A 10,373-nucleotide genomic window follows, 5' to 3' on the forward strand; every position below is an offset into this window, starting at 1 on the left:
GGTCAAAGTGAGGCCTAGGTTATTGGGTAGTGGTGGTGAGATGGGTGCGTGGATTCGTAGGGATGTGGTCAGAGCTGAGTGGGGTCGTGGGTTTGGGTGGCGATGGGGTTGGGTGATGGTGGCATGGGCTCGCGGGTTTGTGAGATGGTAGGGAGGTGGCTGCGGCTATGGGAGGCGGCTAGGTTGATTACAGAGAGAAGGAGACGGGGAAGATGATGAAATTAGGGTTTCAAAAATAGACTAGGGCTTTGGGCAAGTGATTTTGGCCCAAATTTTACTTTTCTTGTGTTTTAACAACTTTGTTGTAACATCATAGAACTTTGCTGCAGCAATAGCAAGTCAGAGAGCAAGCCTAGAATTGATGTTGTAACATCATAGAACTTTGCTGCAGCAACAACAAGTCAGAGAGCAAGCCCAGAATTGATGTTGTAACATCATAGAACTTTGCTGCAGCAACAACAAGTCAGAGAGCATGCCCAGAATTGATGTTGTAACATCATAGAACTTTACTGGAGCAACAGAAAGTCAGAGATCAAGCCCAACACTGATGTTGTAACATCATACGAACTTTGCTGCAGCAAAACCAAGCCAGAGAGCAAGCTCAAAATTGATGTCGTAACATCATACGAACTTTGCTACAACAAAAATGCCCCAGAATATAACTTCTATTTCTCCTCAAAAATTGCTACAACATCACCCAAACTTCGCAGCCCCTTTTTGATTCCATTTTCCAAGAAGTTCTTGATTTAAAGTCGTCGGCTTGACTTTATGGAAAAGTGCTCATCAAAGAGCGGCTTTCGCCCATAGATAGAGAGTGGCATATGCCCTCATATATTGTTCTTCATTATGAATGCCCTCAAGCTTGGCGAGATGTGAAATTGACAGACTCATTTGCTCAACTCGACTTGCTTTTGATGATTGAGTGTGGTGGATACTAAGATACGATGCTATTGATGGCGGAGGAGGTGGTGGCCAAAAAGGATCTTCATATGTGTATGCTTCCATGACTAGTGGCTTCCAAAGTTGAGAATCAAGGACGTTTTGCTCTTGAAAGTGTTGCATAAGGGGTGGTGGTGGGTGGACATCTAACTTTTCAGCACTGTTTTGCTCAAACATTTTCTCAACATCTTGGGGAAAGATAGAACTTGACAAGCTTGACTTCACTATTTTCTGTCCTTTTTCTTCGCTACTTTGGATTGAAGTGGGCTCCTTGTGCCGCTCCAAATTTTTCCCAGCTTATCTAACTCTTCACCACTTCTCAAAATGACCTCCTCACTTTTCACTTTTCCCCTTGCATTTTCTATATCGCTAAGAAACTCTTTGGCCAATAACCCAATTTGATTCTCCAACTTCTTCAAGGATGCATCTTGGCTTTGAATTAAGGCATCATTTTTAGCCATAAAATCCATCATCAATGCCTCAAACAAACTTGATTGATCAACTTGGTGAGTTTCCTCTTCTATGATAAAATCTTGAAAATCCTCCAATATTTCCTCCCATGGTTCTTGAGTGCAATCTTCAAAAGTAGGCTCCATATGGCTAAAATTGTTCTCCAAAACTTGGCTGGTTATTGGAGAATGCAAACAATACCACTCATCGTATTCCACCATATATTCCAACATCCAATAGGCTTCATCAATGGATAATTGGTAGAAATTGGTGGTACCATCTCCTCTTTCTACCAATTCTCTTATCGTGGCATGCAACCCTTTGAGAAAGACTTCAAGTAAACACTCTCTAGAGAAACCATTGTAAGGGAACCTCATGAACAAATTTTTGTATCTCCACCATGCTCTATGTAAAGGCTCCAAGTCATGTTGAAAAAGTTAATGAGGGCTTGCCTATGAGACATCTCAAGTACCTCACAAAAGAACTAATTAAACAAGACGTAAAAAGGAACTAGGAAAAATAAAAATATACAAATGAAAAATAAGAAACCAAATTGACAAGCAATTGATTTTAACAAACAACAATTTCACTAAATTCAATCCCCGGTAACGGCGCCAAAAACTTGTTGCGAAATTAATAGTGTGTGCTAGTGTACACAGTCGTCAAACAAATAATAAAGTGATAACTTAAGTATCGTCTCCATAGGGATTGGAAATTGGAAATTAATTCTCAAAACTAATTGCTCACAATTTGGTTTCAATGAAAATAAAACAATGAGATAAAACTAAATAAATGAAAAGTAAACAAAACTAACAAACAAAAACTAAGAGAAGAAACAAGCTAGAATTATTCAATTGTCCTAAAAATGCAATTATGGTAACAATGCTGCAAAGGAATGGTATAGCAAATGGGCAGAGTTGACTAGGAATTTAAATGTCCTAATCCTTTTTCCAAAGTGTTTATGGTTTGGTTCTTTAATTAATTAACATATTCCGATGCCCAATTAATTTTAAGAACACCAATATAAGTACAATTCCTCTAAGTCATGCATGGTGATAATATATCCCTATACAATCACAAATCCAAATCTAAGAAATTAAGAACTTGCATCATTCAAGTTTGTGTCCATTAACATTAACCTTTCTATAATTAATATTAATTCATTAAGCCACAATTGGTGATCAAACAAAAGTAAGCATTAGACAATATACACACTTGAATAAACAAAACTTATGCAACAAAGTACAAAATCACAATTTCAAGTCAAGAAAATAATACTAGCAAAATAGAAATTAACTCATAAATAGATGTGAAAAAAATATTCAATTCTAAATTAGAGAAAGATAAAAAGAAAAACCCATATGGAGTTTGTCAAAACACTCCAAGCTTTTCCCACAAAATCTTCTTCTTCTTCCTTTTTATTTTTGCTAAATCTCTAAATAAAATACCAAAACCTAAAACTAACACTCAAATAAAAAAAAATTTCTTTTTCTTCATTTTCTGGGTGTTTTTCTCTCTACAATGGCAGCACCCTCTCAAATGGTGGCTGCTCCAAGGTTGAAGAAGATAAAGTTCTCTCTCTTGGGCTCCAAAAATGGGTATAAACCCTTTTCTTTTTCTTCTACACATGGGGACCACTCTTTCCTCCAAAAAAAATGTCAGCTCCTTTCCACTTCATCCTCCCACTAGTCAAGTCACTCCACCTCATTTAATCACTTGCCGAGTGTGCAAACTTTATGTTGCTGGTTGCACACACTTTGCTGCAGCAAAGTGGACTGATGCTACATCAAAGTGCCATAATTCAGCTCCAAGATAATTTCTTTGCACATTTTTCACTAAGCTTTCTAAGCATCTTTTCGTTTTGCCTTCAAAAATAGATATCAAATTTTTAGATTATAATCCCATTATTTTCCCACAAGATTTATCATTAATTAAAATAACATACATAAACAAATTTAAAAGATGAAATGACTAAAATCACACAATAACAACACAAACTCTCTATTTCACTTAGATTTTTAAGTTTAAAAGATCAATTAATAACTCTAAAATATAAATTTATTACTCGCCTTGGATCACTTGAGGATTTGAGGGAGGTATGTGTAGAGGAGGAGGAGGAGGAGCTTGTTGGACAGTAACCATTGTTACCGGAGTTGGGGGAAGCACTTTTTGTGTCTGCTCCCGGGTTGTGCTGGCACCTTGTCCTTAGCCGGGGATTTGGTGGTACTCCCAGTCTTCAGAGCTGCTTTCTTTGTCACCCTAGGTCTCTTCACCACGGGACTAGATCCAGTCCCACCGGCCTTAAAAGCATCCCTCAAATCTAGGGCTCCTGGCAGTTCTATCTCTTCACCTGTAAAAGAGCGAGGAGAGGATTCAGTTTATAGAAGTAATTATTCAAAAGTATTATAAACATATGAAGAAGAGTAAGAACACAACCCTCCGGGAAAGGGAAGGAATCTATTACGATCAGGTCGGGGGTATTAACTGGGCTAGGCACATCCTCTAACTCTTGGATTAATGGAGGTAAGGGAGAATCTAAAGTTATCACCTCCTGGATCCTAGGGGGTTCAGGTCCTTCCTCGGGACTGGACTCATCTACTTACTACCTAAAACCAAGGGCATATGCGCCCTAGCGCAGGGGAGGCTAGAACCTACAGTTTGTCCAATATTCCTAAAAAATGGTGGATATAAAATGAAGAGTGTTGTCAACTACGATGGTACCTCTGGGGTAGCGGTGACCATAACTTACCACCAAATGTTCCATCCATTGGAGGAGGGTTGTGTTTAGGTCCAGGTCAGTGGGGTGATGATTAATGAGCTAGTTTGGCTTTAATCAAATTAGCCTATAACTGGCAGCAGCCCGATCTAACTCTCTGAAAGGGTTTGGATTACCTTGGCTGAAAGGGGTCAACTGCTGCCACGGACGCGACTCGCTCTGGATATGGCCCCTGATTATCTTCAAGAACTCTCCTTTTACGCACCAGCGGTGCCACGTTCTCTTCCTCCTCGACGTCCTCATTGGCTGGTAAGGCCTCTTGAGAAGGGGGGAGCTCAGGGATGACGGGAAGAAGAGCTCGGCTCCTCAAAGCTAACATCTGGCCCTTGCTGATCAGATTGCAAGCCACCATGGTTGTGTCATTCACAATCTGACGATAGTCTTTCTCCCTGGGAGAAAGACTAGACAAGGTCTTGTACTGACCCCCAAGGGTCGCAGACTGCTTTGTCCTCACAAATATAAGTGCACAAAGAGTGAACCCAGTCAGAATCCTTAAACAAAAATATATATAGTGCACAAGTGATAAAAAGTTCACGTGCTGAATTCACAAAGACAGAGGACTTACGAGGACGGTTGAAGTATCAATGGTCGCAGCTCTTGAACCTATTTGACATAAAGAACAAATCATTATAGTCATTTGGGTGGCTGGGGAGGTTGATGACAGAGGCGAAGTTTGGGAAGCGAGTGAGGTAGTAAAAACCATCACCTCGCCCCTTCTGGTCGGGACTGGCCTTGAGGTAGAAGAAGTACATGATGTATGTTGGAGTTGGGACTTCCCACTCGTGATTCAGAAACAAATATTTTAACCCTGCCAAAAGCCTGTATGAGTCTGGGGGGAGCTGGAAAGGAGCCAGTTTGACATAGTTCAGAAAGTCTACAAAATACTGGTCTAATGGGAGGAAGGCACCTGCCTTCAAGTGCTCATCACTCCAACCCCCGTAGTCATCTTGGAGAGGGGCACAACTCCACTCTCCCTCCAATGCAGGTCAGAAAATAAGCCCATTAGCTCCCATCTTTATCCTATGACTCAGTAGGATTTTGTTAACTTTTCCCTAAGTCGTTATCTGGGAGACTATATGTTCGGCCTCGAAGAATGCATCGGGGTCAACCACGATTTCTTTCTCCACCATAGGATCGAAATGAGGGATGGGAGATTCAGAGGAAACTTAGTTTCCTTTTTCTATGATCTAAGCAGAGGAGCTCGCAACATTCTTCTTTCCGAGTGCCATGATTTAGATTGCCTGATGACAAAGCGGCCTATTAGTAGGCGACCTAAAACGATTTCTAGCTACGGTTGTGGAGGTATGGAAGACCAAAGGTTTAAGCAGTTTAATTTTGGGATTTAAAAAATTATACAAGCTAAGTTGTATCCTAGCCTCGACGCGTGGTCCCACGCGTGGTCCTAGGCCACGCGATTCGATTTCTTAAAATTCCCTGAAACTTTGGGATTCGCGTGTCAGATCCATCAGACCCACTACTTTCCTTTTGAAAGCAGTTTAATGCAAAACCGCCTAAGGAATCGTAACCTTTAAGCTACCTAGTATGAAACCTAAAACCCCTTCGACTTCTACACGCCAAACATCTATTCAAACAGATTTACAATTAGGATTTTCTTTGAAAAACCCAGATAGTTTGCCCAGTTTTATGAAAACCTTGTTTTTGAATAAGCCTAATATCGTTCATCTAGCTTAAACTGAATCCTATCACCTATTTACAAACAGACGTGTCCTAAACGACATTGGGCAAAGGATGTTTTCACGGTAAAACAAAAAAGAAACTCACTGAAAAATAAGGAGTCGAAAAATTAAAATCAGGTGAGGAAATACTTACAGTTGATATGATCTGCTGGGAGAAGTTTTGATATGTCCACAGGAAAGTTCTTGAAAGCCTCTGAGAATCCGAAGGGCGATAGAGGGTTTTTGTAAGAAGTTTGAGAAGAAAAAAGGAAACTTTTTTTTTTTAAAAGGAATTTTTTTGAATGCAAAGGTGGTGAGGTTTCAAGTCTGATCATCCTATCTATACGTAAACTATGGGAATTAATTCGAGCCATCTGATTGGGTTAGCTCGAGATCCAAAGGTCAAGAATAAATGAACCATATGACGGCAAAAATTTGACAGGACAGTTGTCATAGTCCTCGAAACCCGAACAGACGCTAATTGCAGGCAACAACATGTCTAGTACTTGAGTAGTTGGCAGACACAATTTAATATGGCAGAAGCCTAAAAGCCCCTATTGTGCATGTCAGAAAGTGACGACATCAAGCACGAGCAGGAACATGGGGGAAAATGTTGTACCCTAAAATTAGCACGAGTTCAATTACTCAGCTCGGGTACAACTGATAGATGAATGTGGGAAAATAGCGAAGTAGAATATCTGGCTAACATTGATGTGAACAACTCAAGCTTGGGGCTTTGACAACATGATACACTGGGTATTATCAGACCGCCTCTTAGGATAACAATTGAGTTCAAGACTTATAATGACCAGATCCAACTTTAGGCGCTCTTAGCTTATTACGAGCTAGGGTTTCGATAGACTCTGAACACGAGCTAGGGTGAGATATTCAGCTCATGGAAACCTGGACAGAGCACATACTAAAGGATCCCAAGGGATTTGGAGGCTCTTTATATGCTTATTAATTCCTAGGATGTATCGCATATCTATCATTTATTATCCGAGATAGCAGGAGTACATTCTATTCTGTTATCAAATCATATCCCAATGTAAATGGGAATAAGTTGTATTAAATATATACCTTATTTATTCACACGGTTACCTAAACCTGTCCATGAAATTCCTCTATAAATACTAGGGATAATGGATAGGGAAAGGGATGACCATTTTATGTATTACTAAAACTCTACAGAAATTCAGAGAGAAAATTAATAATATTTACTCGTGGACTAGGTGGATTTTAACCACTGAACCACGTAAAAGTTGTGTGTGTTCGAAAGGGTGTTTATTATTTCATTATGGCTTATAATTTAGCATTAATCTACCTGCTTGATTTCTTAATATACTGTTGGGGAAAAACTGCGTCAACAACGCTCCTCTGTAGCCCTCAAATCTTTGGCGTTGGCTCTGTAGGCATGGCCAACCATATGGCTTTTCATCTCGTACACAGTACCCTAAAACACCTTGGGGATCTTGGCCAGGTCGGGGGGATTGACTAGGATCTGGAAGGTGGGAGCCTCGCCTTGGATCACTTGAGGAATTGAGGGAATTACATGCTGAGGAAGAGGAGGCAGAGCTTGGTGAACTGTGACAATAGTTACCAGAGCTGGGAAAAGGTTCTTTTGTGGTTGCTCTCGGGTGGAGTTGGCACCTTTATCCTTAGCTGGAGAGTCTGTGGTAACCCCAGCCTTGGGGGTTTGTTTCTTTGTCACTCTGGCCCTCTTCACCACAAGACCTGCTCCGGACCCACCGGCCTGAAAAGCACCCCTCTAACTCGGGGCATTTGGTAGCTCAATCTCTTCACCTGGAAAAGAACGAGTAAAAGGTTCAAATTTTAAAAAATAATTATTCAAAGTAATATAAAGAAAGGAAAAAGAGAAAGAACCCTACCCCCTGAGCTAGGGGAGGAATCTACTACGATCAGCTCAGGGTTATGGATTGGGCTAAGCACAACCTTTAACTCTTAGATTAACGGGGTGGGGGAGAATCTAAAATTATGACCTCCTTTGTCATAGGGGGTTCAGGTCCTTCTTCGGGGTTGGACTCATCTGCGTACTACCTAAAACCAGGGGCATATACACCCTGATACAAGCAAGGCAAGGTCCTACGGTTTGTCCTATACTCTTCAAAAATGATGAACCTAAAATTGAGAGTGTTGTCAACCACAATGGTACCTCTGGGGTAGCTATGGTCATAGCGTACAACCAAATGGTCCACACACTGAAGGAGGGTTGCGTTTAGGTCTAGGTCGATAGGATGATGACTAACGAGATGGTTAGGGTTGAAGTGAATTAGCCTAAAACTGGTAGCATCTGATCTAACTCTCTGTATGGGTATGGGTTACCTTTGTCGGAGGGGCCGACTGCTGCCCCGGACGCAGCTCGCTCTACATCAGGCCCCTGATTGTCTTCAGGAGCTCACCTTCTACGCACCAACGGTGCCACGTCTTCTTCCTCCTTGATGTATTCATTAGCTGTCAAGGCTTCTTGAGGAGGGGGGAGCTAGGGGATGACAGGTTGAGGAACTCGGGTCCTAAGAGCCAACGTCTAGACCTTGCTGATCAGGTTGCAGGGCACCATGGCGACATCATTCACAACCTGATGGTAGTCTTCGAAGGAAGACTAGAAAAAGTTTCATATTGACCCCCAAGGGTCACAGATCGCTCTGTCCTCGCGAATATAGTTACACAAAGAAAGAAATCATTTAGAATACTTAAGCAAGCAAAAAAAGAGTGTGAAAGCGATAAGAGAGTTCACATGCTGAATTTATAAAGATAGAGGACTTACAAGGGTGGTTGAAGTATCGGTGATTTGGGTGTTTATAGTCATTATAGTCATTTGGATGGTTTGGGAGGTCGATGACAGAGGCTGAGTTGGGAAAACGAGTAAGGTAGTAGAAGTTTTCACCTCATCCCTCCTGGTCGGGACTGGCCTTGAGGTAAAAAAGTACATAATGTCTGCTAGATTGGGGACCTCCAACTCGTGCCTCAGGAACATATACTTTAACCCCACCAAAAGTCTGCATGAGTTTGGCGGGAGCTAGAATGGAGCCAGTCTGACGTAGTTCATGAAGTCTACAAAATACTGGTCCAATGGGTGGAAGGCACCTGTCTTCAAGTGCTCATCACTCCAAGCCCCATAGTCGTGTTGGAGAGGGGCACAACTCCACTCTCCTTCCAATGGTGGTCGGGCATGGAGGCCATCAGCTCCCATCTCAATCCCATGACTCAACAGGATCTTGGAAGGAGAGTGGAGTTGTGCCCCTCCCCTGAGTCATGATCTAAGATACTATGTGCTTGGCCTCGAGGAACGCGTTGGGGTCGACCACGAGTTCCCTCTCCACCACAGTGCCGAATTGAGGAATGGGAGAATCAGAGGCGACCTACTTTCCATTGTCCATGCTCTGAGTAGAAGAGTTCGCTGTGTTTTTCTTTGGGGGGGGAGGGGGGGGGCATGATTTAGCTTGCGTGGCGACAAAGCGCCCTATTAGTGGCGACCTAAGATAATTACTAGCTACTGGTGTGGAGGAACGAAATCAGAGGGTTTAAGTGGTTTAATTTTGCGATCTGGAAATTATACGATCTAATCTATGTCCTAGCCTCAACGTGTGGTTCTACGCTTGGTCCTAGGCCACACGCTTTGATTTCTTAAAATTCCTTGATACTTGAGATTCGTGTTTCAGACTCATCAAACCCATTACTTTTCTTTTAAAAGCAGTTTAATGCAAAAATACTTAAGGAATCGTAACCTTTAAACTACCCAGAACCAAACCTAAAACCCTTTCGACTTCTACACCCCAAACATGTATTCTAATCAATTTACTAGTAGAAATATCTTTGTAAAATCCAAAATATTTGCCCAGTTTTATGAAAACCTTATTTCTAAGCAAGCCTAGTATCGTTCATTCAACCTAAACCGAACACTATTTCCTAATTACACTCAGACATAGCCTAAACGACATTGAGCAAAGGACGTTTTTCACAGTAAAATACTCACTGGAAGGAAAAGAATTAAAAGATTCAAACCAAGTGAGGAAATACTTACATTTTATATGATCGGTTCAAAGAAAGTGTTGATATGTCCACATGAAACTCCTTGAAAGCTTCTGAAACTTTGAAAGGAGATGAAGGTTTTTGGGAGAATTTGAGAGAAAAAGGGAAACTTTATTGTTGAAAGGAAGCTTTTTGAATGCAAAGGTGGTGAGGGTTCAGGTCTGATCACCCTATTTATACGTAAACTATGAGAATTAATTCGAGCCATCTGATTTGGTTAGATCAAGATCCAAAGGAAAGGATTAAATGAACAATACGGACAGTTGTCACAGTCCTCGAAACCCTAACAGACGCCAACTACAGACAGCCACGTGTCCAGCACTCGAGTAGTGGGCAGGCACGATTTTATATGGCAAAAGCCTAAAAGCCCCTATTCTGCATGTCAGAAAGGGACGACATCAAGCACGAGCATGAGCTTGGGGGGAAAATGTTGTACCCTAAAAATTAGCACGAGTTTAGTCACTCAGTTCGGGTAGAGCTGG

The sequence above is a fragment of the Humulus lupulus genome, chromosome X, assembly GCF_963169125.1.
Source record: "Humulus lupulus chromosome X, drHumLupu1.1, whole genome shotgun sequence".
NCBI lineage: Eukaryota > Viridiplantae > Streptophyta > Magnoliopsida > Rosales > Cannabaceae > Humulus > Humulus lupulus.